The sequence below is a fragment of the Pongo abelii genome, chromosome 22, assembly GCF_028885655.2.
Source record: "Pongo abelii isolate AG06213 chromosome 22, NHGRI_mPonAbe1-v2.0_pri, whole genome shotgun sequence".
Lineage (NCBI taxonomy): Eukaryota > Metazoa > Chordata > Mammalia > Primates > Hominidae > Pongo > Pongo abelii.
In genome coordinates, this window is record NC_072007.2 from 36,019,322 (window position 1) to 36,027,505 (window position 8,184).

The 8,184-nt window shown below is 39.9% G+C and overlaps 1 long non-coding RNA gene across 1 annotated transcript; it reads left to right on the plus strand.

Annotated features, from left to right (window-relative positions):
• Positions 1–313: 313 nt before the first annotated feature.
• Positions 314–3,924, plus strand: LOC129052436 (uncharacterized). The gene is made up of 3 exons (XR_008517479.2): positions 314–753; positions 2,081–2,264; positions 3,667–3,924. It is a non-coding gene; the product is annotated as an uncharacterized LOC129052436 (long non-coding RNA).
• Positions 3,925–8,184: the final 4,260 nt, after the last annotated feature.

The window sequence follows — 8,184 nt, forward strand, 5'->3', positions numbered from 1 at the left end:
TAGAACTTAAAGTATAATAATGGTAATCCAAATGTGATTATAGCTGTTAAGCAGAATATTCAAATGACTAGTGCCTTAGGCCATTCAGGGTGCTGTAACAAACTACCATAAACTAACTGGGTGGCATATAACAATAAAAATTTACTTCCTACAGATCTGGAGGTCTGGGAAGGCCAAGATCAAGGCACCAGCAAATTCAGTGTCTGGTGCGGTCATGCTTCCTGGTTCACAGATGGCTTTCTCACCGTGTCCTCACATGGCCCAAGAGACAAAGGAACTCTCCTCCCCATTGTCTCTCTCTGGTCTTTATTATGAGGTCACTAATTCCATCCATGAGGGCAGTCGCTCCCAAAAGGCCTCACCTCCCAAAGGCACCACCTCCTAATACAGTCATCATGGGTGCCAGGATTTTAATATATGAATTTTTAGGAGGAACACAAAATTCAGTCTATTGCAACTAATTTTGCAAATATTGGCTGATTGGCAGTTTCTCCACTTTTAATGCTATCCATTGGCTCATGCTGCCTAAGGAGTCTTGTGGCTTTTGCTCTTTTTTGCTTTATCTGCCCATTTTGTCAATTTTCTGCAAGCCTGGTGGAGACCAAGCAACTCAATCAGCCCTTCCTCTTCCTATTGCCCTCAGAGCACCTCCTAGTGGCAAAAAGCAGGCATTGTAATCCCAGCAAGGCTTTTGAAATTTGCTTCTTTTCATCCATTTATTTAGTTATTGCCTACAAATGTTTCAACAATAAGGTAATGATCCCTCTGCTGTCCAAAGGTTTGGAGAATGTTATAAAAGAACATTTTTGTTCTTTTCTGTAGCCTCTGCACTGACCTGTATTTCTGTTCCCAGGTGACTTGTGGTACCACAATTTGGGGCAACAGAACATGCATTTAATGTTGAGTATAAACTTTTAATAATTAGAAAACTGAGAATGCCAAGGAACTATTACATGGTACCTCTGTATAAGAGTATTTAGAATAAAATATATGTGTTTTCTTAACACAAATCAAATAATTTTGGGAGTTGATAAAAGGCTAATAGTTCAGAAAATGAAAATGATATGTTAAAGTCTTCTATGAAAAATACTTAACATAATTGCCATGTGAGAGAGCTGGTAAACATTAATGAAATTTCAGAATCAGTGCATAGAAGGGGACATGGTCGATGGTTGAAAGTAAACAGCAGACTGGCCAGAAAGCTGATTACAAAGACCATGCAAAAATGAATAGGGCCTGAAGATACCAAATTCCTTCTGTTTTAAACCAAATTGATTTTCCCCTAAAAGACTGTTAATAAAATACATTCACATAGTGAGTTTAACTTTTCTTTCTCAGTCTCTAAGTTATCTGGTATACCATTGTTGTTGATGAATTGCTTCTTCCTTAGTTTATGTTTTATGTCATTTCAATCTAAATTGGTTCAAAGGGACACCTTGAGATTTTCTTCATTGGCAATGACTATTGAGCCCCTATAAGAATACAGTAGTCCCCCCTTATCTGAGGGAGATACCTTCTAAGACCCACAGTGGACATTTCCTATACATACATACCTATGAGAGTTAATTTGTAAATTAGGCATAGTAAGAGATTCACAACAATAACGTAATAAAATAGAACAATTGTAACAATATGCTGTAATAAAAGTTAAGTGAACATGGTCTTTTTGTCAAAATACCTTATTGTAATGTACTCACCCTTCTTGTGATGATGTGAGATGTGAGATGGCAAAATGCTTATGTGCTGAGATGAAGTGATGTGAATGACGTAGGCATTGTGACTTAGCATTAGGCTAATATTGACCTTCTGACCTATTGTCAGAAGGAGGATCATCTGCTTCGGGTGATTCTGGATCATTAAGCCACAAGGATGATGAAGGTTGGGAGTCAGAAACAGACAATGTCAATGACTAATGGGTGGGTTGTGTCTACAGTGTGAATCTGCTGGACAAAAGGATGATTCCTGTCCAGGGCAGGACAAAGCAGGACAACATAAGATTTCATCTGAGATTTCTACTCAGAACCACGTGCAATTAAAAACTAATGAGTTATTTCTGAAATTTTTCATTTAATGTTTTCAGACCATGGTTGACCACAGGTAATTGAAACCCTGGAAGGTGAAACTGCAGATAAGGGGGACTACTGTGTTCAACTATTTACAAATAATGACAGTGGCCACAAAGATTACCTTGAAAAGAGACCGTGAGACAATTTCACACAGACTGTGCCTGGACTTCCATGTGTCTCTGCCAACTCCTTTTTAAGGTATTATACCATATAATAATGTTTTTTAAATCTTTTAGTTTGAAGTGATTTTTTTTTTTCTTGAGACAGAGTCGTGCTCTGTCACGCAGGCTAGAGTGCAGTGGCAAGATATCAGCTTACTGTAACCTCTGCCTCCTGGGTTCAAGCGATTCTCCTGCCTCAGCCTCCTGAGTAGCTGGGATTATAGGCACCTGCCATGATGCCTGGCTAATTTTTGTATTTTTAGTAGAGATGGGGTTTTGCCATGTTGGCCAGGCTGGTCTTGAATTGCTGACCTCATGTGATCTGCCCACCTCGGCCTCCCAAAGTGCTGGGATTACAGGCATGAGCCACTGTGGCTGGCATTTTGAAGTAATTTAAGACTTTAAAAAAGGTGCAAAAATAGAATAGAGTACTCAGCATACTCTTCATCCAGCTTCCCCTGTATAACTATAGCGTAACATTTTACCTAGCTATAGCACAGTCATCAAAACCAGGAATACAGTACTGTTTCAATTTTAAAATAATGTGCCCTAGCTGATGGTGTTCTTGCTATACTTTTCTTTCTCATCTCTTTAAATCTTTGTTGCTTCTCTTCTTCAGAAAGAGTAAAATTGAATTCTAGAGAGGTCCACTCATAAGAGGCAGACCTGGGCAATGAACTCATTTTTTTGCCCTGTGCTCTTGAAACTGGATTCTCCTTTCTTAACAGCATTAAGCTTCAGTTCTCTATGTTGCCAAAAGCCAAAGTTTTAGCCTGGGGCTCAGAATATTGGCTTATTGTTCCTGTATAAAGAACTGTCAGACTCTTCTTGATGGGGTTTCATATTAATAACCCCAATCTCCATCTCACAGTAGAACATGCTGTCTACTTAATAAGAACTTTTGCCCCTTTTCTGTTAATGCCATCCCTTCACACAAAAAATGAAATATATATATCATGAAGCTAATTATGTTCAGGTTACATATTTATTTCAGGATGGTTCTAAATCCTATCTCTGGTCTGGTTTAGTGATTTTCATAATGCTTAGACATGATGACCATTTCAAACTAAAGCCAAGGAAGAATATGAATATTTCTTTATAAAAATAAAAACGTTTTTCTTTAATTAAAATAAAAAAACAAGAAGTTTCATGTGAAAGGTCACATTTCTAGCTCCTGCTGTGTTGTCAGCATACTCCTCCAGCCTTCTTGTTCTCTCTCTCTCTGTCTGTGTGTGTGTTGTTTTGGGAATGTGTATAGCATCTTATCAGGAGCTGTTGGTTTGAGGTCAATGCCATCTCCACTGTCATCCCGATCAACAGTAAATACAAGAGTAGCTTCATTTTCTCCACAACAATAGAAAAATCCCTCCTGGGATGTTCTTTGGGAAGTACAAGAAAAAGCCATTAAAAGTTTCATGTTGACCTTTCTTGCTTTACAGAGGTTTGTTGGCAGGAAGTGTCTTGGTTTTCTTGATGGAAGAGATAAAAAAAGAAGAAAACGTTGTGAAAAATCCCAAGGATCAATTTGCCATTCAGATTGGAAAATAGTTATTTACAAGAAGCACTGTGGCATCTACAAGATCTTGCTACCTTACCCAACTACTCCCTCCCTAATCCAAAAAAATGAGAGAAACCCATTGCCGTCTGTGGTTGGGGTTGATTAAACATCCCTTGGGGCCCTAATGCCCTTGAAATGATTTGAAATCACTGGGTTGTGTATCAAAAGGGCAGGGTGAGCTCCTGGCTCATCTGACTTTAATCTCAAATGGCTCCACACTGGTAGTTGAGAACAGACAATTACTTCATTAAGTTTTGGAAAGTCTGAGGCATTTGTGTTGCTTTCTGGACTGTGCTCTGCTACAGGGAGAGAAAAGACGAGATCTAACGAGGCCATTCATGCCTGCCAAGTTTTCCTTTCTTTCCAATCCAGGAAACATACATTGGTAGTGGGTAAGATCTAATATTTTATAATGCTAAGACAGAGAGACTCACCCACTGAACAGCCCAGAGTGAATATTCCCCAAGTCTTGGCTGGCCTGTAAGCCCAGAATCTTCACCCTTACTCTCAAACCTTTTGCCACCTCTATCCAAGAATTTTTTAAATAATGTCATGTTCTCTTCTTTCCCTTAAATAAATCCACTCATACATGAAAATTAAAAAGATTTATGTGTAGGGAATCATACACATTTGTCAAATTTATCTGTAACTTTAGGAATTTTTTTTTTTTTTTTTTTGAGATGGAGTTTTGCTCTTGTTGCCCAGGCTGGAGTGCAATGGCGCGATCTCGGCTCACTGCAACCTCCGCCTCCCGGGTTCAAGCGATTCTCCTGCCTTAGCCTCCCGAATAGCTGGAATAACAGGCATATGCCACCATGCTTGGCTAATTTATTTTATTTTAATTAATTAATTTATTTATTTTTAGTAGAGACAGGGTTTCTCCATGTTGGTCAGGCTGGTCTCAAACTCCCAGCCTCAAGTGATCCGCCTGCCTTGGGCTCCCAAAGTGCTGGGATTACAGGCTTGAGCCACCATGCCTGGCTAATTTATTTTATTTTAATTAATTAATTAATTTATTTATTTTTAGTAGAGACAGGGTTTCTCCATGTTGGTCAGGCTGGTCTCAAACTGCCGACCTCAAGTGATCTGCCTGCCTTGGGCTCCCAAAGTGCTGGGATTACAGGCTTGAGCCACCGTGCCCGGCCAACTTTAGGAAATTTTAGAGAAGATGTAGAGGATGGTTTAGAGAAAAATATTATGCAGGAGACATTGAATTGTTAGGAAAAGCCACTGTAGAATTGGGGGCTGTTATTGTCAAAATATTAGTTTGGTACAAAAGTAACGGCATTTTTTGCCATTACTTTTGCGCCAACCTAACAGTTAAACCGGTAAAAGCGACACACATTTTACAAAAGAGTCATGTAATTCTGTATCTGAAACTGCCAGCAGCAGGGTGCTTTTTCATCCATTACTGCCATCTGAATATTTTTATCTTTTTGCCTCTGGGCATTAAAATGCAACTAATCCACCACCCACAAAACCCATTAGCATAAACAGTAAAAAAATGAGTGGTCAGACTACACAGTGATAGCACTGAAATTACTTGAGTAAAATGCAGATGTAATGAGGATGTCGGTTTCAGAGCAGTTTGCATCATAATAGACTGAACTGTCTTGGACTTCAATTCTGGGTTCTTTTCTAGATGACTATTGTCCTTTTTTTAAAAAAAGAAAACATCTGTGTCCTGTTACTTTTTTTTTTTTTTTTTTGCTTTCCCCCAAAGTTTTCTGATGTTAGAATTTATAATTTTGTCTACTGTTTAAACAGGAAAAAGAAAAATTTTCCACTAGCTCTCCTTTGAGAGAATGAGAGAATTCTAATTGTTTCTCCACTATAAAAGCACAAGCTTCCATGAAAATTGTCATTGGAGAGCAGAGGTGACAGGATGTGTACTGCTGAACTTTTTTGCCTCCACTCTTCTAGATAACTGCTGAGAAAGGCCCCCTTTAGTTTTGATATCCAAAAGACAAAACAAAGAAGGTAAGCACCTTTCAGCAGGGCAAGGACAACTAATGTGTTCTGCCCACTGCAGCTGAGACCCGTGGTGCACCTGCACTCTTCTAACTGAGACAACAAAATTCTCCCTTTAATCCCCTTTCGGAAAGAAGAGGGAGAGAGTACTACCATGATATACGTATTTTCCTTTCCTTACCTCTTTGTTCCTGAGTTTTTGCTTTTCAGACAATAAAATCATTAGAGGAATTATTATTATTATTCCTAGTAATTTAGCAACTTTCAGTTCCAAACAAGCCTCCTTGGCTCTGACAATCCCATGCTCTGCTATACATCACAGTGAAAATTGGGAGCATAAACTCATTCTGTTGCCTCAACAAAATTATATTATGCGGTGAAGTCTATTGGGGATGGGGCAGGTCACTTCATAGCATGAAGAGAATGTAGAATAATGTTCTTAGTCCCCTGTCTGTGTGGCCTATTGAAAGGGAAGAGATCATAAACCCTACTGTGGAGTCAATAGAAGCAGAATCTGTAGGCCAGGGACTGCACGCAAGTTGACGTCTGTTGGGGAAAGCTCTGGGGGTACAGTGCTGAGAACCTTTCCTGGGAGTCAAATGTTTTTTGAATTATCTTTCTGTTTGAAGAAGAATCTGCCTTCCATTCATTCATTCAGGGCTCTTTTGAGTAGCCCATGTTTAAAATGAGCCAGGAGTGACCAGACATGTGATTATAAAAATACATTGAAATTGCCAAGGTGGAGTCTACAGCAGTGGTCCCCAACCATTTTGGCACACAAGGGACCGGTTTTGTGGAAGACCATTTTTCCACAGACCAGGAGTGGAGAGGGGAGGATGGTTTCAGGAAGATTCAAGCACATTACATTTATTGGACACATTATTTCTAGTATTATTATATTGTAATATATAATGAAATGATTATACAACTCACCAAAATGTAGAATCAGTGGGAGCCCTGAGCTTTCTTTCCTGCAACTAGATGGTCCCATCTGGGGGTAATGGGAGACAGTGAGAGATCAGAAGGCATTAGAGTCTTATAGAGAGAACAAATTAGATCCCTCCCATACGCACTTCACAATAGGGTTCGTGCTTCTATGAAAATCTAATGCTGCGGCTGATCTGACAGGAGGCGGCGCTCAGGCGGTAATGTGAGTGATGGGGAGCGACTGTAACTACAGATGAAGCTTCACCTGATGGCCTGCTGCTCACTTCCCGCTGTGTGGCCCTGGTTCCAGAGATTCCTGGTCTACAGGAACTCATCTCTCTTAGGTATTTTTTCTTGAACAGGGATTTGCTTTCCCCCAATTTTTTTTTTTTTTTTTTGGAGACAGAGTCTCCTTGCCCAGGCTGGAGTGCAGAGGTGCAACCTTGGCTCACTGCAACCTTGACTTCCCGGGTTCAAATGATCCTCCCACCTCAGCCTCCTGAGTAGCTGGGACTACAGGTGGGCACCACCATGCTGGGCTAATTTTTTGTATTTTTAGTAGAGATGGGGTTTCACCATGTTGCCCAGGCTGGTCTTGAACTCCTGGGCTCAAGTGATCTGCCCACCTCAGCCTCCCAAAGTACTGAGGTTACAGGCATGAGCCACCATGCCTGACCTTTCTGGAATTCTTGAATCTTTAATAAGATTCTAGGCTATATGTGCCTTTGGTTGAATTCTACTGAGTTGTTTCTATTTCTCTGAGTTTGCCATTTGTCTCCCTCTATTAAGTATCTGTATTCCAGGGTTTTGTGCAATTCACCAAAGCTTTTATAATAATTTCTAAGAACAATTTTGATCAAAGACCTAAGAAGACAAGTAGAATTCTTCAGTAATAGGTATAATTTTCATCAAATGATTGCTTTCCTTTTTTTTATTGTTAGGGCTCTATCGTTAAACGTGAAAGGGGAGCTGTCTCATAGATAAAACCCTCTGGTTCTGAAGGATGAATGGAAACAGTGGAGGCAATTTATCAGAAGCCTGTTTTTCTGTGCCGGGTCCTCCAGCCCATTTCTCCCAGTCCCATGGAGAGGAAACTCTCATAGGAAACTGACATAAACATAGACATTTCACTTCAGTCCAGCCAATCTACCATTAAGAATATTCAAAGCTATTCCATTTATGAATGGATCTTGAGAAAGAAAAACAAAATATATTGTTATGTTGGTTATTTTGTAAACGCCCAATGAGTTTACTTTGCTTGCCTAAACAGCCAATTTATCAAGACGGGAATTACAATGAAAAAAGAATTGTTCACTCAGTGCCAGCTGTGTGGGAGACAAGGTTTTATTATTACTCAAATCAGTCTCCCTGAGCATTCAGGGATTGGTGTTTCGAAGGATAATTTGGTGTGTAGGGGCTCGGAGGTGGGGAGTGCTGATTGGTTGGGTTAAAGATGAAATCATAGGAGATCAAAGTGAGTTCTTGCTGTCTTCTGTTCCTG